Genomic DNA, 22,766 nt, shown 5'->3' on the forward strand with positions numbered 1-22,766 from the left:
ATTGAATAATAAAGTTAATTACTTACACAATTTTTATATCGATCTTCTTTAATTAAAAAAAGAATTATTTTTTTAAAACAAATTATTAATTTTTTAATAAAAAATGTTCATCTTAATGGTGACCACTAAATAAGATGTAGTATATCTTTTAATATAAGAATATCAATTTTTTAAAATTTAATCCACCTTAGAATATTTGTAATTGCGTATACTAATATATTAAACTCAATGTATGGAATATTGTAACATCACATCATCAATTATAATAAAATACTAATATATTAAATTCAATGTATGGAATATTGTAACATCACATCATCAATTATAACAGAAATTTATCAATAAAGCATATTGGATATGTATGTGTCGCGGGCGAAAAACCGTTTTGTTCCTCTTTTTTGGGATGAGACACCTGATGCCTTCTTTGGGCTCGAGTGCTCATAAAAATGATTTTTCTTTTGTACCGACCAAACTTTTTATTATTTCCAAAGGAGGAAAAGGAAAAAAGCTGCAATAACCTAAAAGTGGGGGGAGATCTTGGGTAAGAGGGTTGGTTATACGAAGGGAAGGTATTAGCACCCAACGTATCTATAGTACTCTATAGGTTTCTTTGCTTTGTTTTTCATTCCATGTTATTGAGAGGTTTTTGTGAAATAGGTGGGACCTAAGGTGTTTGTTTGATTATGCTCGCAAAGATCATCGCGATCCTCTGCATACATATCCCCTAGAGGGAATCAGAGCATCTGTAGCTCGGGTCTACGGGTGCTAAGGTTTGAATGGTTTTTTTTGTTTTGTTTTGCTCGCCAAGGATCGACCTTGTGCCTACGTATTCTCAAAGGGATGTTGAGAAAGTCAGAGCAATCGTAGTTCCCACTTATGCTAGTGGAAGCAAAGGAAAATAGACAAATGTCGTCTAAATGCTAGATGTATCTAATCTATATCATCACATACATCTGTTTGATTTTTTGTTTGTTTAACCAGCCTTGTGGCAAAAACTTTCAATGAAGTCAGCCTTGTGACAAAAAGTTTTGATTAATCAGCCAGCCTCGTGGCAAAAGTTTCAATGAAGTCAGCCTTGTGACAAAAACTTTGATTAATCAGCCAGTACGGTGGCAAAACGGTTTGATTGATTAGCCAGCCTTGTGGCAAAAAAGTTTGATTGATTGATTGTTTGTGATGATATATAAGAGATACTCCTAGCATAGAGATGAAAAATGTCTAATCTCCTAGGGTATTTGATTTGGATATTGGGGATGCTTATAAGAAGCCCGTGGGTCCTTGTACGAAGCCCAAGAGGAGGCTATCCGAGGGTCCTTGCATTGTAAGCCCAAGAGGAGGCTATGGGAGGGACAATCCAGGGTCCTTGCATTGTAAGCCCAAGAGGAGGCTATGGGAGGGTCACTCGTTTGTACAAAGCCCAAGGGGAGGCATGGTATAGTTGGTTTGAGCTCTTAGAGCGATTTCACCGGGAAACCATACTCTATGTCCTAACCTAAACTAGTGAAGATTCTTTGCACGAAGCCCAATAGGAGGCTATGGGGAACCTAGTGTTGTACTAAGTTGAATAAGCATATAACACAATCACAAGTATGAACAAGTACGAACAAATATGAACAAGTACATGAACAGATATGAACAGTTATATATATGACAAAGTGTGTGTATATAATGGAGTTTATGAAGGAAATATACCTGTAAGCATGATCCATTTGTATACACAGGGCTCGGGACTCATACTCGGGGAGAGGCCCATTGAGTTTATTCAACAACTATGTAAACAGGTATTTACAAAGGGGCTTGGGACTTATACCTACATGGAGGCCCATGGTATATTTTTGGGAAGATTTAAAGAAAACCTTCATTTTTGGTTTGTTATTCAAAGTTAAAAAAAATAGATTGATTGAGATATGTACAAAAGGCGCACAATGAAATACCTAATTTCATGTACTTGAGTGGGTATGTACAAAAGGGCTTGGGACTTATACCTACATGGAGGCCCATGGTATATTTGAAAAGTTTGAATCATTTGAAGTTTTGTTGTTTTGAAAATGATTTGAAAATTGTTTGAAAAGATTTTGTTAAGAAGTTTTATTGTTTTGAAAACTGTACAAAAAGAAAAGAAATGGGACTTACACTCTCTAATATTCGAGAGGCCCCTGTTTTATTTTCATAAAACAGGGTGGATGGTTTTGAAAATGATTTGAATGTTTTTGAAAATGAATTGATTACTGTTGTGAAAACAGTTGATTGAGTTTTAGGCTTACCTCGAAGAATGAGAAATCAGATTTCTGAATTTGAGGTGTTACCGTGATCTTCAAGTGATGTGCTTGGAATAAATTGGGATCTCAACAGATGTTAAGCATCCACACCAGCAGAATAGAACGTCGAATAATCTCACAGCTTACAGCATTCTTTGATCATCCAGTAATTGTTTATGGATTTCTACAGCAAATGGAAGACCAAACAAACAGACAAATCCAAAAGACAATAGAGAAATAATCTCGAAGTCTTGGATGAAGTGAGAAAATTCAAGTAAAATGTGCAATAATAATCAAATAGAAACTTAAATGATTAATTACACAAAATAATATGAAAATATCAAATTCAAATGAAATTAATCTAAGAAAAGATATTTTTTGTGTTTTTTTCATCAAAAGAAAGAAAATAGTTAGAAACATAAACATAAATATGCATCTAATGTATTTTTTGTTGTTTTTTATGAGAAGAAGAAAATAATTAGAAACATAAATAAAAATATGTATCTAATATATTTTTTGGAGTTTTTAATAAAGATTATAAAAGAAAATTAAAATCTTATACTAAAAATTAAAATACTAAACCTTTTTATATAAAACAATCTTTTAAAGAAAATTATAAAAAAAAGAACTAAAACCTTGGGCCAGGGGTGCTAAAACTCAGATTGGAGGTGCATGGCCCAAATGAGAGAAGCTGAATTAAAAATAAAAGAGTGGACCGGACCGGGTCGGGTCAGGTGACCCGGATCCGCCCAACTCTTGTAAACAAGGGAGCTGGGTTTTGAAAACCCTATGAAGCAAAAGAAGGAGGCAGAAGCGCCCCTTTTCTTTCTCACTCGTTCTTGAAAAGAAAAAAAATGGAGGAACAGAACAAAAACCAGCAATCTCAAACTTCCCCCCACGATTCACTCTCTTTCGCTACTGTCTCTCTCACGCTCTCTAGTGATCAACAACAACCGAAGCCTTCTCTCTCACTCGTGATTCTCTTCTCGCGGTTCTCTCTCTCGGTGTTCATCTCTCGCGGAATAACAACAACATCGCTCTTTCTCTGATTTTGCGGTCTCTCTCTCTCGAGCTCACAGTCTCTCTCGCTCGGTGGTTCTCTCTTTCCCTCTCGAGTTCTCTCTGCTTGAGAAACAACAGACAACAACAACCTCTTCTCACGGTGAACAACAACCTGAAAATCTCTCTCGACCTTGGCTCACGGCGACTATGGAAGTAGACTATGAAGCAAAAATCCAGGTATGTTTCTCTCAGCTCTTAATCGTTCAGTTAAACCCCAAACACAACACCACTGTTATTCACCTTCAGACTCAAAGCTAAAAAAACAGAACCGTAAAATGTTTTTTTTGTGCGATTTTCTTATGATGAATCAACTGAAATATTGGAGTTAATTCTGGTGTATTAAGCTTAATTTATAGAGAAGATTCTGCAATTTCAGTTATAGCAAATTCAAGCTTTATGTGTTTCTGGTGATTTTTGTGTTACAGGAAAGCTAAAGTTCACAACAACAATAATTTTAAGACCGAGAGTGTAGAAGACTTACCTACGGCAAGGAGATTTTTGCCGGATCATTGTTGAAGGTATGTAACGACTCTGTTTCTAGAAATTAGGCTGTGAATCTCTTGTTATGATGCTGAATTTTTATGTTGAATTGTTGAATTTTGGATTCTTGAAGATGAACAAACTTTGAATAATTGTTTGAAACAACTATTAATTGTTGTTACTAACAATCTCTTTTTTGAACTTGTTGTAGGCTTTTTGATGAAGGTGGTGCCACCACCTCTCTTTGAACTTTGCTTCAAGACTTGAAGATGAACTTCAAGTTAGAACTCTCAACCAAGGTATGAACAACTTCTTCACTCCTTTTCAAACTATGGGACTAAGAAACTTGAAAATTATGAGAGAAGTGAGAAAGCAAATAGTTAAGGTTGCTTTGGTGTGATTTGCAATGAAGAGAACACCTCTATTTATAGGAAAAGCTTAGGATGTGTTTGGCATAAAAATTAACTTGATTGGCAAGATTGTAATCATTGAGAAAATAAGAATAAGAATAAGAATATTCTCCATGTCATTATGCAAAGATATTTCTTATGATATGAATCATGCAAGTGGAAGAAAAATCTCTCTTTGATTCCTTTTTGTCTTGAATTATCTCTTCTTTTTGAATTATTTCTTTTATTGGACTTTTTGCTAATCTCACCCCTTTTTGTTTCTTTTTTTTTTCATGTGACATGAGTATTCTTTGAAGAAAGAATGAAGAAACTTGAATTCCAAGAATGGAGATTTGAAGATTGAAGAAAGTCTTCAAGAATGTCTTTGTAGTTTTTCTCTTTTTTCTTGTAATTTCCAATTCATTCCAACTTTAAAATTGTATGAACTTGTATTCTTGAAAATGAATAGAATTTTGTAATTCTTGAACTTTAGATAAAGTTCCTTTGTAATTCATTTGAAAATTGGAATTTGTTCATGTAAAGACACTCCACTTGAATTTCCTTTAGAATCTTGGATAAATTTGTATGAACCATGAATGTTGGATATTCTTGAAAGAAAAGTCCTTGAAGTAATGTGAAAAATGTTCTTGCACCAATGAACTTTTAATTCTTGAATTTATGGTTTTAAACCATACTTGAAATAATCTTTCAACAAATGGACTAAAAGATATTTCTTGCAATTTTGGTGAAATTTCCGTGAATTATTTCAAACTTGTACCAACTTTCAAATAATCCATATGAATCAATTCTTCACCATGATGAATCCATAGGCCAAAATCTTGAAATAGATTCCAATCAAAACTCTTGAATCACACAAATGGATATGGCACACTTTATTTGAAGATGATTGAAACCTTTGATTGACTTCCTGGGGATTTTTAGGGTTTCCCAAATGTGATCCCTGATTTCAGTCTCTGATAGTTCAAAACCCTGATCTGAGGATTTGAAATTTCACTGTTGATCAATCTTTGTGTAGGAGATGTCTTGAGCCAATGGATTAGGTCAAAATGATGCACTTGGGGTCTTGAGGTCATGTCCCAAGTCATTAGGTCAAATCCTGAGCAGAAGTCAGGAGTATGCTATCTTCAGTCAAAACCCTAATTCAGTCGATTCAGAGCCTTTGAGCTTGTTGAAATGAATCTCTGAGGACCAAATATTGATTGTAGATGAAGATGATTCATTTGAGATGAAGGGAGAACAAAAACCCTAATTGATTGTTACTTGTACTGATGAGTGATTTCCTGATTAAATCCTGCTGAGTTACAAGTAGCAAACACAAGCTATGCAATTTTGTTAGAGATGCAAATGATGCATATGCAATGATATGAGGTGGTATCTTAGGTCAAAAATTGGGGTATGACAGATGCCCCTATTTAAGTTTCTTCAACCTGAGACATGAAGATTGAAAATCTTCGTTTTGATAGGGTGGAAGAGACTTAAATATCAGAAGACGCGAATTTTGGACCTAAGATACCAAAATTGCGAATGATGCAAGGATATCTTTACCGAGGGAATATCAAGAACTGACTCCACTGGGGAGAAGAGACCGGGAAGGATGTCTCCATCCGTTTTAGGAAGAGAATCTGTTTTTCCTTCGGGAAAGCAAGTGTATGCTTCACCTGGGAATGATAGCTTTGTAAGAAAAGCTTACCTATCGACATTATCGACTATCAGCATGGGGATAGACCTGTTTAATAATGCGAAGGTGAAAGGTATGAAACTGTGTTACCGACTATCAGCATGGTGACAGACTTGACAAGGTAAAAGAGTTTCAAAGGTTCGGTTAATATTACCGACTATCAGCCTGGTGATAGACATGTTTAATAATATAACCAGAACAAAAGGTTACCGACTACCAGCCTTGTGATAGTGGTTTTGAAGACATGATCAATTATCAGCCGAGTGATAAAATGATCCTGGAGACTTTGTTAGGGGAATTACTGGTTATTCAGCCTTGTGAACAGTAATAAGGCCCTGATTGTCAAATGGTCTTCATGGTTGATTTCCTTGAGAGGAAAAAGTCTTTTGGAAGAGACATAAGCTGCTCAGATGATGAGGCTATTGCTTATTGTCTGTTTTTCTCTTGACTCTATTTGGAGAATCGGAATTTGAATCTTTGGCAAAGACAGAGTTCTAACCATGAATGAATTGGAAAGAAACAGTCAAACAGAACTTTGTACCCATGAGGAATGAACTCAACTGGGGATTTTCTCCTTTGTTTTGAGAGGAGAAACTAAAGCAACCTTCTTCCACGAGGAATGATCTCAGTGGGGAACTGGAGAAAGAAGATGTTATTTCTGCTTATGGGTGACAACCTACTGGAGAGATGACACGCCCATACATGTTTCTTTTCTTCTTTTTCTTTTCTTCTTTTTCTTTTCTTCTTTTTTTGCTTTTTTTCTTTTTTTTTGGGATAGATATATCCTGAACAAGTGATTTTAGGCAGACATTTGAAAAATGCAGTGATGCATAAATGATGCAAATATGTATGAATGATGAATGTCATGAATGTCGCATGCATGCTAACAATACCGACAGACAAAGAAGTATACTGGAGAGGGACCGATGTCGCAATACAACCAGATACTTGGCAAATGTTCTTCAACACGGTGTAGATAACACAGGTGATGAACGGTGTCGCGTGCTTTAATCTTCTCTGGGTAAGATAAGCATTTTTTGAGATGGAAGAACTTCTTCACTGGAGATGGAAAATCTTCGACACCGGGGATAACAGATCCTCTTCACTGGGGATAAAAGGCCTTCTTCACTGGGGATAGAAGTGCTTTTCCTCGAGGGATAATTGCTTCAAGAATTCTTTTCTGGGACAAGAATACCGTTGTCTCAACAATTTTTCAGGGAGAATCCTTTTGTTCATCCTATGGAGACGACTGCTGATGTTCCTTCCGTTGTTCACAACTCAAAGGAAAATTTCGCTTTTATTTGAAAAAGAAAAGTAAATTCATTTAAAACTTTTTTTCTTTTTTTGTTTCAAAAGTGAATAACACAATTAAAGCGTCATTTTGCAAGCTGAAAGAAATTAAAGATTGCAAACAAATGGGCACAAGGCTCAAATTTATTTAATAGGATGGTAATCAGCTAAAGGCGTGATTCCATGGAGTATTTACAAAAGTTGGAAATGGTAATTATGCGGAAAAGGCTACATTGAAAGCAATAACCACTATTCCCCCTAACAACTTTGAGTTCCAACTGTGCTGGTCGCTTCAGATTGGCGATGATTTGATTGAAGATCCTTTGATGAAAAAGACTCCTCAGGTGACGAAGTACGGACTGATGCAGTTACTTTGTCATAAATCCTTAATTTTTGCCTAGATTGCCCTTTCAGGTTTTCAATCTACCAGGATGTATTTTTCTGTTTATTGTCTCTAATTTTTGCCTGGACCGCCCTTTCGGGTTTTCAGTCCACCGAGACGCTCATTTTTGCCTAAGTCGCCCTTTGCGGGTTTTCGACTTACCGAGCTGTTCTTTTGTATTTTTTAGACAAAGTATTTCTTGACTGCATCAGCATTCACAGGATGTGGGAGTTCATCACCATCCATGGTTGTAAGAATCATGGCACCGCCAGAAAATGTTCTTTTGACAACATACGGGCCTTCGTAATTAGGAGACCATTTGCCCCTAGAATCTGGTTGAAAAGACAAGATCTTTTTAAGCACGAGGTCACCTTCTCGAAATTCACGAGGTCGAACCTTTTTGTTGAAGGCTTGTTTCATCCTTGCTTGGTATAACTGTCCATGGCAAAGAGCAGTCATACGTTTTTCTTCGATTAAGTTCAACTGATCGTATCTGCTTTGACACCATTCAGCCTCTGATAACTTAGTCTCCATGAGGACTCTCATTGATGGTATTTCAACTTCTACGGGGAGCACAGCTTCCATGCCGTATACTAGAGAAAAGGGAGTTGCCCCTGTTGAAATGAAGGAAAAGACGTTGAACTTAGCAGTGTTATCAACCAGCATGTCAATATGTGGTAATGGAAAGTCATCTTTTGGACTGGCCTTGTTCAAGTCACGGTAGTCAACACACATTCTGACTTTTCCATCTTTCTTCGGAACTGGCACTATGTTGGCCAACCATTGAGGATACTCAGAAGTGACAAGAAAACCTGCGTCGAGCTGTTTTTGAACTTCCACTTTGATCTTGTTAGCCATATCAGGGTGAGTCCTTCGCAATTTCTGCTTAACCGGCGGACATTCTGGCTTCAATGGCAAGTAATGCTGAACAATATTGGTATCCAACCCAGGCATGTCTTGGTAGGACCAAGCAAACACGTCAACATATTCTTTGAGAAGGTCTGTCAACTTACTCTTGATATCAGCATCAAGCAGCGATCCAATGGTCACTTCTTTTTTGTCTTCTTCAGAACCCAAGTTAATCTTTTCTAAAGGCTCTTTGTGAGGCCGAATGGCTCTTTCCTCGTGCTTAAGTAATCGAGAGATCTCGTCCGGGATCTCCTCTTCTTCCTCTTCTTCGGCTTCGAACACAGGAAACTCAAAGTTGGGAGAGGGCATAGGGTTATTGCATTCAATGGGTTTATCAATAGTAAATCTGCACATGTGATTTATATCTATTTCAGAAAATTTATGAATGCAGGAGTGTATGCAGATTATTTTTGAAAAAGTTTTTTTTTTTTATTTTTTTATTTTGGGTTTTTTAGGATTACCATTTCCAGAAAAAGCAAAAAATAAAACATATAATGTAGGGAATTCAAAATGACACTTTATTTATGATTCATCTTTGAAACAAAGCCCTAAACACAAACTCATTTGTCTTGGGCAGGACAAAGAGGGAAACTTTTAAAATAAAGCCCTATACACAAAGTTATTTGGGCGGAATATTTAAAAGCAAAGCCCTATAAAACATCTCTCTGCTTTGGGCAAGGCAGGAGGTCAAAATAACAGCGAGGTGATTACTTTGAGCGGCGAACAACATTCGGAACGTCGACAGCCTTCCAGTAGCAACGAACTCCTCTGTGTATTATGTATTCAGGAAAATTCTCTCCAGAATTATCTTCAGTATTGACATTGACCGCTGGTCGAGCAGGATTTGAAGGTCCTGGTTTGTCAACCTTGTTCTTTGTAGAGTTGAAACGGTCTTCTTCTACTTCTTGAAGAGCATAAGACGAGTCACAATCTTCAGAATTTTCAGGATGTATTTCCCAGTCTTCGGGATGAAGAGACTCATTGTCAGCGACACTTTCTGAGTCAGTTGCGGGACCATCTTCCCCTTCATCTTCAAAAATGGCATTTATGTGATAATAACCATCTTCAGGATTGTTAATCTTGGCAGATGCATTAAATCCGAAATCTTCAGTAACTTCAGGCTGCTGAGAAAATTGACAGGGCTGATAAGCCTCTTCTGGTTGACTATGATATTCAAAGGAATCTCCCCATCCAGTTGGTTGGATATCTTCAATCGCAATCTTGTAACTTTCAGGTGCAGTGTATTTCACCATATAATCAAATTTTCCACTTGGTTGTCCCAAGGTGTCCCAAACCTCTGCAGGAATAGGCGGAATTTCTTTAGTACTTGTTTTCTCTGAAGGAGGATATGGTTCTTCCTGAGATATGTATCCCGAGTCATTGAGATAACATTTCCATTCTTCTTCAGGATCGGGTAGACCTTCTTCAATGCATTCTTCAATAAGGACATTAACCTCTTGAGGAATTGGGTTAAGGAACCCTCCACTATGGAACGTTTCTTTGATCGGACGAAAGGTTTCATCCTTCTTGGTGCAGTTTGAGAATGTTGGTGAACATCCGAGTCCTGCTCTGGTTTCATTCTTGGTAGGGATCACAACTTGCCCCCAGCCAGTGGTAGTTCCATCTTTCACTACTTTTACCGCCTCTTTGTAAGAAGAGATTGATGCTTTCTTCTTGGAAGATTCGTCTTCTAAAGAGAGACCTTGGAACTGAGTTCCTTCCACATCATCAGCACTAATGAAAGAGAAATTGGATAAATGACTCACCATTAAAGCTTGTTCTCCATTTATTGTTACCAATTTTCCATTTGTTACAAACTTTAACTTTTGATGGAGCGTAGAAGTTACTGCCCCTGCTTCATGGATCCATGGTCGTCCTAACAGACAGCTATAAGCGGCTTGTATGTCCATGACCTGGAAGGTGATTTGAAATGTATGTGGACCAATTGTCATGGGAAGGTTGACTTCGCCGATAACAGACTTTCGCGATCCATCAAATGCTTTGACTACTACACCACTGAATTTCATAGGCATTCCTTGGTAAGACAAACGAGCAAGAGTCGTCTTTGGCATAACATTCAAGGAAGATCCAGTGTCTACCAACACATTGGACAAAGAGTCTGACTGACAGTTCATAGAAATGTGCAAAGCAAGATTGTGATTTCTGCCCTCCTCGGGGAGTTCTTCATCACAGAAGCTTAAATTGTTGCAAGCAGTTATGTTGGCTATTATCCCATCAAAGTGATCAACAGTCACATCATGATCGACAAAAGCTTGATCCAAGACCTTCATCAGGGCTTCTCTGTGGGCTTCTGAATTCAACAGCAATGAAAGTATTGAGATTTTTGAAGGAGTCTGCATAAGCTGATCCACAATCTTGTATTCACTTCTTTTGATAAGCTTCAAAATTTCGTCAAAGTCAGGATTCACATTGGTTCCACTGGACTGACCAACATCAGTGTTTGTATTACTGACAGGAGTTTCCACAGGATTTCCCACTGGAACATTGACAGGATTTTGTCCGGTTGCAGGAACAACAGGCTGCTTTGGAGGTAGTGGAGTATACACACGTCCACTTCTTGTTACTCGACTCACATCAGCGATGTTTTCGACAGATGAGAGAGTTGGTAAAGGAACTTCTTGTCCATCCTTTATCATTGTTGCATTGTAGTTGTACGGAACTGCCTTGTCAGAGTCATAAGGAACAGGTCCAGGTAGACAAATGATCAAAGGAGCAATAGGAACCTTTGGCTTGTTGTAAGTAACTTCTATGCGCTCAGGCATGTTGAAATGAGGAACGATGACGTTAACTGTAGGCATTTCCGAGTTGATATCTGAGACTAAAAGCTCATGCGGATAACATCCTATCATGTTAACTTCATTTTCATCCCTATTTCTGTAGATCTCAATAGTACCATTATCTAGCAAAACTTGGAGATCTCTTCTCACAATCGAACACCCGTGAGGATCCACACAACATATTCTACAGGAACCGTATTGATGCTGGCGAAAATTCGGCCCTCGACAGAGAGTGGCGTGCATTTGTACCAAGTCGGCTCTTGAGAAATTGATATTATAGACTCGGTATTGGCCAGGACATCCATACACCATGTTTACAACATGCCCTCCATGATTGGGCAGCGGATTTGCTTGCACATTAGGGTTCAAATTTCTGAAAGAGAGAAGATTAGATCTAACCAACCTCTGAACTTCATATTTCAAAGCTATGCAATGCTCAAGATCATGTCCAGGTGCTCCTTGATGATAAGGGCATGAGACCTCTGCTTTGTACCACCATGGGAGTTTCTCAGGTACTGGTGGTGGTGCTCTAGTTTGAACGAGACCTTTTTCAATCAAAGCAGGGTACAATTCTGTGTAGGTCATTGGAATCGGATCAAACTGTGGAGCTCTTTGCACACGATTCTGATTGTTGTTAAGTTGTTGAGCCTGTTGTCGAGGCTGTTGTTGCTGAAACTGAGGAGTGAATCCCGGATTCGGTGTTGTATTAACGACTGGTGTGATAGCAGCAACCTGTCGTTGACGATTGATGTTTCCTCTTGGCTTCCCTTGGGATACCATGTCAACACTTTGTTCTTTCTTCTTTGGGAAACCACTTCCGAACTTTTTGGTTCCACTTGAAGATCCACCTTCTTTAGTCAGACGTCCGGTTCGGACTCCTTCTTCTAGACGCATCCTCATGTTTACCATTTCGGTGAAATCACTTGGAGCACTAGCAATCATGCGTTCATAATAAAACGGACTGAGAGTATTCAAAAAGATCTTTGTCATCTCTTTCTCTTTTAACGGTGGATTAATCTGAGCAGCAGTTTCTCTCCATCGTTGGGCATACTCTTTGAAAGCTTCATGATCTTTCTGAGCCATGGACCGAAGCTGATCTCTGTCCGGAGCCATATCCGAGTTATACTTGTATTGTCGGACAAAGGCCTCGCCTAGGTCATTGAAAGTCCGAATATTAGTGCTATCCAAGCCTGTGTACCACTTCAGTGCGGCACCAGTCAAACTGTCTTGAAAGTAATGGATAAGCAACTGATGATTATCTGCATAAGTAGACATCTTTCTGGCATACATCACAAGATGGCTTTGTGGACAAGAACTACCTTTGTATTTTTCAAAGTCTGGGACCTTGAATTTAGCAGGTATTTGTACACTGGGAACCAAACATAGCTCCTGGGCATTCTTTCCAAACAAATCTTTGCCACGAATAGCTTTGACTTCCAGTTGAATCTTGTTGAACTGCTCTTGGAGATCTTCCACAAGGTTACGCTGATTTGTGCTATCACCTTGATCATGATAGATCTCATTGCCATCATAAGGAACAGTGTGAACCGTAGGGGTCGGAACCGTCATAGTGGGTTGAGAAAGTGCCATAGTGATTTGGGAAAAAGTTACCCCCTGATTTGGAGTGAACTGTGAACTTTGTGCAGCAGGCGCTTCAGTTGTGGTTGTTTGAACCCCAGAGAAATTATGGCGGAAACCTGTACCAAAGCTGAAAGGCGGGCCCCAACCTTCTGGCATAGAGAAAGATGGAATACCGAATGCAACTGTAGAAACTGGAGTAGTGACTTCAGATGTTACCGCTGCTTGACTGTTGGGTGGTGGCGGCTGATTCTGTGCGGCCATTAAGGAGTCAACCAAAGTAGTGAGACTTTCCAATTTTTCCTGAAGAGTGGTCACTGTACCACGGAGCTCAATATTCTCTTGTTCAGAGTGTTCCATTACTCTTCTTCTGCTTGAACGAGTATTGTATCTGTGATCTGATTGCGAGCGCGGTCGAGAAACTTTGAGACGCGACAGCTTGACGATCTAATGGAGAAAGATCCAAAAGATGAGACTCTATACAACAGACTCGATATGCAGAATGATGTATGCAAAAAGAAAATTTATGATTTTTCCAAACATTTTAAAGATTATTTCCTTGCAAACATTTGAACACAAACAATTCTTTTATTGAAATAATGGGAAATGTTACAACATTGGAGCGTAGCTCCTTACAGAATGAAAATGATACATGAAAATCTAAACAAATCCTAAACATCTTCATCAGACGAAGAACCAAATGCATTGTGCAGCTTGAGCTTCATGATTTCTTTCCCATAGTAAGCTTTCAACTCGGCCTTTTCAGCTCTCAGCTTGTCAACCACATTCTTCCAATTGTCAGGAGTTGGAGTGTTGCTTGTTGAGCCTTCAAGCTTTTTCTTGCTTTCTTTGATGTATCTTCTGATTGCGGCATCTTTCCGACGGATCTTCTCATCTTTGTTCATGAGCCATCCATCCTGATAATAGAGAGTTTCTTCATGTTCTTTCACTTGTTTCTTCAATTTTCTGTTTTCCACATCAGTTCTTCGAAACTTTTCTTTCCAAGCGTCTTTTTCTATCCTCATCTTGGTCAGAGTGTCTTGGTATTCCTCCATAGCAGGAATGTTGGGTCGTTGAGGTACCACAGGGAACATGGGTTTTTCATAATCATAAGGCATTTGAAACTCCTTTGCTCTTTTCTTCACCCAACAGGTATAGGCGTTCGTAGCAATACAGTTCTTTATCTCACCTTTTTCTTTCCATCGGATGTCGTACCAGGCTTTCACCATTTTTGTCTTCAACCCTTGAGGATCATTTCCTTCCTGATAGAAGTAGCTTTCCACTGTAGGGCCAATGGGTTTTGTTGAATTTGCATACCCGAGTTGTCGTCGGGCTAGGACCGGATTGTAGTTAATTCCTCCTTGTGTACCAATGAGAGGTACGTTGGCGAATTCTCCACAACTTTCAATGGTTTCTGTACCGCAGCGAGCCAAGGTATACCACTGAATATCATTATTAGTAAGAGACATAAGTCTTTGAGACCAACGTAAACCTTCTTGGTTTTCCGTGAAAATGGGAGACTTAGGTAAGTGTGAAACAATCCATTTGTATAAAAGAGGTGCACAACATACAATGATTCCACCACCTTGGTGATTCCTATGATGGACAGAGAAATACATGTCACCAAGTAGAGTCGGAACGGGATTTCCATTCAAAAAGACCTTTATGGCATTGATATCAACAAAGTCGTCGATATTGGGAAACAGAACCAACCCATAGATGAGCAAGGCTAGTACAGCTTCAAAAGCTATCGTGCTACCAGTCTCGATGAAATCAAAGGCTCTCTTTATTAGAAACTGTGAAGGCAAACCTGGAAGGTTTCCTTTGGTAGTCCAATTACTTTCTATTTCAGATTTCTTCAAGTGGATACCTGCTGCAATGACCGGTGACTTAGGAATGGCTTCCAAACCATTGAAAGGTATTTTGTCAGACATAGGAATACCCAAAAGATTGGCATATTCTTCCAAGGTTGGTACCAACTGATAGTCTGGAAAGGTAAAACACCGGTAGACGGGATCATAAAACTGAACCAGAGTTTTGAGAAGTCCTTCATCAACATGAGTGTTCAAGATAGGCAAAAGCTTTCCATGGCTTTTCCTGAAATCAGAAGGATCTTGTACAAAAGACGCTAACTCTTTCAGTCTTTCCACATTAGGCTCTTTGAAACCGTACCTCTTGGTATGCCTTTTTACCCACTCCATAACCTAATCCTATAATGTTTGCAAAGAAAATTCTCTAATTGTTTGGAAAAAATCATGTTTTTATGGAAAAAGATTTTTTTTATTTTTTATGGATGTATGAATGCATGGATGCATGGATGCCACACATTCAAACATGGTAAAGCGAACATGGTAACGCAAACATGGTACTGTAAACATGGCAACACAAACATGGTAACACAAACATGGTACACACAGGTTCAAAGGTCCAGCGTCACGAGCATGAGGTCAGAGAACCAAACATGGGATAGTTCTAGTTAATCACCTGTACAACATGTTCTACTGATACGTCAGAGTCTACATTTTTCTTTCGGATATTACCGGCTTTCCACAATTAAACTCATGAGCCAGCAATATTCTCAAGAAAAACTCGTCTGAGTGTGGTTCTCCGCATGACAACTAATCCAAGTCTTCACCTGAATAGTTTCTGCACCACAACCTAATAAGGCCAGGATGGGTTGGGGTTCTACGGTCTCTCAGCTTCTACAGTTCAATGAAAGCAACAATGTCTTCGCAATTAACTCGCTAAACATGTATTACAAACAAGGAACCTCCACTGAGCGGAAGGATTCTCACGTGCGCCTGCACATGACTATACCCTCCACCTAATTTCTTATGTGTACTTAATCCGGGTTAGGATTTGTCCATAATGTATCACTTGTAACAGAACCACAGATGTAACAGAACCAGAACCACACATATAACAAAAAATGAAATGAAAAGTAAAGTAAATAGAATTAACCCTTCCTTTGGAAACAATAAAAAGATGGTCCCCAGTGAAGTCGCCATTTTTCTGTCGCGGGCGAAAAACCGTTTTGTTCCTCTTTTTTGGGATGAGACACCTGATGCCTTCTTTGGGCTCGAGTGCTCATAAAAATGATTTTTCTTTTGTACCGACCAAACTTTTTATTATTTCCAAAGGAGGAAAAGGAAAAAAGCTGCAATAACCTAAAAGTGGGGGGAGATCTTGGGTAAGAGGGTTGGTTATACGAAGGGAAGGTATTAGCACCCAACGTATCTATAGTACTCTATAGGTTTCTTTGCTTTGTTTTTCATTCCATGTTATTGAGAGGTTTTTGTGAAATAGGTGGGACCTAAGGTGTTTGTTTGATTATGCTCGCAAAGATCATCGCGATCCTCTGCATACATATCCCCTAGAGGGAATCAGAGCATCTGTAGCTCGGGTCTACGGGTGCTAAGGTTTGAATGGTTTTTTTTGTTTTGTTTTGCTCGCCAAGGATCGACCTTGTGCCTACGTATTCTCAAAGGGATGTTGAGAAAGTCAGAGCAATCGTAGTTCCCACTTATGCTAGTGGAAGCAAAGGAAAATAGACAAATGTCGTCTAAATGCTAGATGTATCTAATCTATATCATCACATACATCTGTTTGATTTTTTGTTTGTTTAACCAGCCTTGTGGCAAAAACTTTCAATGAAGTCAGCCTTGTGACAAAAAGTTTTGATTAATCAGCCAGCCTCATGGCAAAAGTTTCAATGAAGTCAGCCTTGTGACAAAAACTTTGATTAATCAGCCAGTACGGTGGCAAAACGGTTTGATTGATTAGCCAGCCTTGTGGCAAAAAAGTTTGATTGATTGATTGTTTGTGATGATATATAAGAGATACTCCTAGCATAGAGATGAAAAATGTCTAATCTCCTAGGGTATTTGATTTGGATATTGGGGATGCTTATAAGAAGCCCGTGGGTCCTTGTACGAAGCCCAAGAGGAGGCTATCCGAGGGTCCTTGCATTGTAAGCCCAAGAGGAGGCTATGGGAGGGACAATCCAGGGTCCTTGCATTGTAAGCCCAAGAGGAGGCTATGGGAGGGTCACTCGTTTGTACAAAGCCCAAGGGGAGGCATGGTATAGTTGGTTTGAGCTCTTAGAGCGATTTCACCGGGAAACCATACTCTATGTCCTAACCTAAACTAGTGAAGATTCTTTGCACGAAGCCCAATAAGAGGCTATGGGGAACCTAGTGTTGTACTAAGTTGAATAAGCATATAACACAATCACAAGTATGAACAAGTACGAACAAATATGAACAAGTACATGAACAGATATGAACAGTTATATATATGACAAAGTGTGTGTATATAATGGAGTTTATGAAGGAAATATACCTGTAAGCATGATCCATTTGTATACACAGGGCTCGGGACTCATACTCGGGGAGAGGCCCATTGAGTTTATTCAACAGCTATGTAAACAGGTATTTACAAAGGGGCTTGGGACTTATACCTACATGGAGGCCCATGGTATATTTTTGGGAAGATTTAAAGAAAACCTTCATTTTTGGTTTGTTATTCAAAGTTAAAAAAAATAGATTGATTGAGATATGTACAAAAGGCGCACAATGAAATACCTAATTTCATGTACTTGAGTGGGTATGTACAAAAGGGCTTGGGACTTATACCTACATGGAGGCCCATGGTATATTTGAAAAGTTTGAATCATTTGAAGTTTTGTTGTTTTGAAAATGATTTGAAAATTGTTTGAAAAGATTTTGTTAAGAAGTTTTATTGTTTTGAAAACTGTACAAAAAGAAAAGAAATGGGACTTACACTCTCTAATATTCGAGAGGCCCCTGTTTTATTTTCATAAAACAGGGTGGATGGTTTTGAAAATGATTTGAATGTTTTTGAAAATGAATTGATTACTGTTGTGAAAACAGTTGATTGAGTTTTAGGCTTACCTCGAAGAATGAGAAATCAGATTTCTGAATTTGAGGTGTTACCGTGATCTTCAAGTGATGTGCTTGGAATAAATTGGGATCTCAACAGATGTTAAGCATCCACACCAGCAGAATAGAACGTCGAATAATCTCACAGCTTACAGCATTCTTTGATCATCCAGTAATTGTTTATGGATTTCTACAGCAAATGGAAGACCAAACAAACAGACAAATCCAAAAGACAATAGAGAAATAATCTCGAAGTCTTGGATGAAGTGAGAAAATTCAAGTAAAATGTGCAATAATAATCAAATAGAAACTTAAATGATTAATTACACAAAATAATATGAAAATATCAAATTCAAATGAAATTAATCTAAGAAAAGATATTTTTTGTGTTTTTTTCATCAAAAGAAAGAAAATAGTTAGAAACATAAACATAAATATGCATCTAATGTATTTTTTGTTGTTTTTTATGAGAAGAAGAAAATAATTAGAAACATAAATAAAAATATGTATCTAATATATTTTTTGGAGTTTTTAATAAAGATTATAAAAGAAAATTAAAATCTTATACTAAAAATTAAAATACTAAACCTTTTTATATAAAACAATCTTTTAAAGAAAATTATAAAAAAAAGAACTAAAACCTTGGGCCAGGGGTGCTAAAACTCAGATTGGAGGTGCATGGCCCAAATGAGAGAAGCTGAATTAAAAATAAAAGAGTGGACCGGACCGGGTCGGGTCAGGTGACCCGGATCCGCCCAACTCTTGTAAACAAGGGAGCTGGGTTTTGAAAACCCTATGAAGCAAAAGAAGGAGGCAGAAGCGCCCCTTTTCTTTCTCACTCGTTCTTGAAAAGAAAAAAAATGGAGGAACAGAACAAAAACCAGCAATCTCAAACTTCCCCCCACGATTCACTCTCTTTCGCTACTGTCTCTCTCACGCTCTCTAGTGATCAACAACAACCGAAGCCTTCTCTCTCACTCGTGATTCTCTTCTCGCGGTTCTCTCTCTCGGTGTTCATCTCTCGCGGAATAACAACAACATCGCTCTTTCTCTGATTTTGCGGTCTCTCTCTCTCGAGCTCACAGTCTCTCTCGCTCGGTGGTTCTCTCTTTCCCTCTCGAGTTCTCTCTGCTTGAGAAACAACAGACAACAACAACCTCTTCTCACGGTGAACAACAACCTGAAAATCTCTCTCGACCTTGGCTCACGGCGACTATGGAAGTAGACTATGAAGCAAAAATCCAGGTATGTTTCTCTCAGCTCTTAATCGTTCAGTTAAACCCCAAACACAACACCACTGTTATTCACCTTCAGACTCAAAGCTAAAAAAACAGAACCGTAAAATGTTTTTTTTGTGCGATTTTCTTATGATGAATCAACTGAAATATTGGATTTAATTCTGGTGTATTAAGCTTAATTTATAGAGAAGATTCTGCAATTTCAGTTATAGCAAATTCAAGCTTTATGTGTTTCTGGTGATTTTTGTGTTACAGGAAAGCTAAAGTTCACAACAACAATAATTTTAAGACCGAGAGTGTAGAAGACTTACCTACGGCAAGGAGATTTTTGCCGGATCATTGTTGAAGGTATGTAACGACTCTGTTTCTAGAAATTAGGCTGTGAATCTCTTGTTATGATGCTGAATTTTTATGTTGAATTGTTGAATTTTGGATTCTTGAAGATGAACAAACTTTGAATAATTGTTTGAAACAACTATTAATTGTTGTTACTAACAATCTCTTTTTTGAACTTGTTGTAGGCTTTTTGATGAAGGTGGTGCCACCACCTCTCTTTGAACTTTGCTTCAAGACTTGAAGATGAACTTCAAGTTAGAACTCTCAACCAAGGTATGAACAACTTCTTCACTCCTTTTCAAACTATGGGACTAAGAAACTTGAAAATTATGAGAGAAGTGAGAAAGCAAATAGTTAAGGTTGCTTTGGTGTGATTTGCAATGAAGAGAACACCTCTATTTATAGGAAAAGCTTAGGATGTGTTTGGCATAAAAATTAACTTGATTGGCAAGATTGTAATCATTGAGAAAATAAGAATAAGAATAAGAATATTCTCCATGTCATTATGCAAAGATATTTCTTATGATATGAATCATGCAAGTGGAAGAAAAATCTCTCTTTGATTCCTTTTTGTCTTGAATTATCTCTTCTTTTTGAATTATTTCTTTTATTGGACTTTTTGCTAATCTCACCCCTTTTTGTTTCTTTTTTTTTTTCATGTGACATGAGTATTCTTTGAAGAAAGAATGAAGAAACTTGAATTCCAAGAATGGAGATTTGAAGATTGAAGAAAGTCTTCAAGAATGTCTTTGTAGTTTTTCTCTTTTTTCTTGTAATTTCCAATTCATTCCAACTTTAAAATTGTATGAACTTGTATTCTTGAAAATGAATAGAATTTTGTAATTCTTGAACTTTAGATAAAGTTCCTTTGTAATTCATTTGAAAATTGGAATTTGTTCATGTAAAGACACTCCACTTGAATTTCCTTTAGAATCTTGGATAAATTTGTATGAACCATGAATGTTGGATATTCTTGAAAGAAAAGTCCTTGAAGTAATGTGAAAAATGTTCTTGCACCAATGAACTTTTAATTCTTGAATTTATGGTTTTAAACCATACTTGAAATAATCTTTCAACAAATGGACTAAAAGATATTTCTTGCAATTTTGGTGAAATTTCCGTGAATTATTTCAAACTTGTACCAACTTTCAAATAATCCATATGAATCAATTCTTCACCATGATGAATCCATAGGCCAAAATCTTGAAATAGATTCCAATCAAAACTCTTGAATCACACAAATGGATATGGCACACTTTATTTGAAGATGATTGAAACCTTTGATTGACTTCCTGGGGATTTTTAGGGTTTCCCAAATGTGATCCCTGATTTCAGTCTCTGATAGTTCAAAACCCTGATCTGAGGATTTGAAATTTCACTGTTGATCAATCTTTGTGTAGGAGATGTCTTGAGCCAATGGATTAGGTCAAAATGATGCACTTGGGGTCTTGAGGTCATGTCCCAAGTCATTAGGTCAAATCCTGAGCAGAAGTCAGGAGTATGCTATCTTCAGTCAAAACCCTAATTCAGTCGATTCAGAGCCTTTGAGCTTGTTGAAATGAATCTCTGAGGACCAAATATTGATTGTAGATGAAGATGATTCATTTGAGATGAAGGGAGAACAAAAACCCTAATTGATTGTTACTTGTACTGATGAGTGATTTCCTGATTAAATCCTGCTGAGTTACAAGTAGCAAACACAAGCTATGCAATTTTGTTAGAGATGCAAATGATGCATATGCAATGATATGAGGTGGTATCTTAGGTCAAAAATTGGGGTATGACAGTATGTTGGCACATGTTTATATGATATAAAATATATTTAAGAATACATATAAATTTTAAATCAATTATTTAATTGTAAAATGATAATAATTATATAAATTCAATTATATTAAATATGTATTGTATTGGTAGTGATTTGTAAGATGAAAAGTTAATTATTTATATTATTATTTATATCAAACATGCACAGAACTGTGTTAGTCAAATCATTTAAATGAGTATGATGGTCACAAGCTACTCATCCTAAGTTGGTATCCAGTAAACAATAACAATAAGGAAAATACTAAATGGCGCGAAGAACTTGTGCACAAGATATACTAAAACAAAAATTGACATTGTAGGGGTACTTTATTGTCCATTTTTTCTATACACCGGCATTTGTTCGGGGATAATGCATGGTCGATTTCCCCTTGCTACAGTTTCCTAACCAAATAGTTATCATAACGTTGAACATTGTTCTAACAGTAAGCGTTCAGGACGGGATCCTACACAATACTTGAACACAATCTGAGCAAGAAAGGAAATTTCTTAATTGCATATATTTGGTGAAAGTTGTCATACGTCAAAACCTACTTAAATAATGGCCTGGGAGTAAAAACAACACACAGGCTATAAAAAGATTGTAGTTGCAAGTGACTACTTACTTTTGTTAAAGGAAGGAAAAGGGGCTCTAACGCCATCCATTGCTGCCAAGACTGAGAAGATAAACGAATCCACAAATTAACCCAAATAAAACCACATTTCAAAGAGACCAAAAACAAATATTCACAAACCTGAAATGGCAGGTGTGAGTACACCATCACCAACAAGCATACACGTACCCATCATTCTAAGGAAAATCAAAAGCCTTCTTGCAACGAAGCTATTTTTCAACAACTTAGCAAGCCAAGTCTGTGATTCAGTAACCCTAGGTGAGTTCAAACCCACTTGTTTGGGAGAGAAGAACCCAATATTGAGATGTCTACAAGGTAAAGAATATAGAGCAAATGTCCCTCCTACAATGAAATAGAAATTCTTTATTATTAGTATATTTGGATTTGGATTTGGATTTGCTTTTGCTTTTGAAAGATTTAGAATTAATTCTTGAGTTGTAAAATTAATTTGGCATGATTTTGAGGTGTTTATTTTATTAAAAGTAGAATTGATTTTGTTTTCTAAATTGATTTTAGTTATAATATGTGATTTCTATCCCTAGAATTGATTGAGTGATTTTTATATTAAAAGTAAGTTTGAACTATAAATTTCACCGGGTTTAAAAATTAAAAACTATAAATCATAACTTCATATTAGAGTCAAATCCAAAAGCAAAATTAATTGTACTCGATGATAATTAAACATGTCAAATCAATTTTACACCTCTATAATCAATTTTAGTCACCTCTATAATCAATTCTAGTGGCCTCCAACCTGAAACTACAGAGCTATTAAAATGCAACATAAACCTAGTTGTAACACAAAACTGACAAATACAGCTGACACAACAAAACATAAATTAATTGTAACTTTTATGAATTCCACAAAAGTTTTTTGTTTTATCTCAATTAAGTTTAATTGGTTTACAATTTTTCTTTATCTAAACTTTGTTATCGTTATTTTGTAAGCGGGTTTGAGTACCCCTAATACTGACAATAATATAATCATTTCTTATAAAAAATAAAAAT

General features: G+C 37.3%; 2 long non-coding RNA genes across 2 annotated transcripts; both read left to right on the plus strand.

Moving 5' to 3' along the window:
* The first annotated feature begins 3,742 nt into the window (after positions 1-3,742).
* On the plus strand, positions 3,743-4,668 carry LOC131640360 (uncharacterized). The gene is made up of 2 exons (XR_009295229.1): positions 3,743-3,838; positions 4,012-4,668. It is a non-coding gene; the product is annotated as an uncharacterized LOC131640360 (long non-coding RNA).
* Positions 4,669-19,236: 14,568 nt separating this feature from the next.
* On the plus strand, positions 19,237-20,163 carry LOC131640361 (uncharacterized). Its single transcript, XR_009295230.1, has 2 exons — positions 19,237-19,332; positions 19,506-20,163. It is a non-coding gene; the product is annotated as an uncharacterized LOC131640361 (long non-coding RNA).
* The last annotated feature ends 2,603 nt before the right edge of the window (positions 20,164-22,766 follow it).

Source organism: Vicia villosa, unplaced genomic scaffold (assembly GCF_029867415.1).
Source record: "Vicia villosa cultivar HV-30 ecotype Madison, WI unplaced genomic scaffold, Vvil1.0 ctg.003077F_1_1, whole genome shotgun sequence".
Taxonomy (NCBI): Eukaryota; Viridiplantae; Streptophyta; class Magnoliopsida; order Fabales; family Fabaceae; genus Vicia; species Vicia villosa.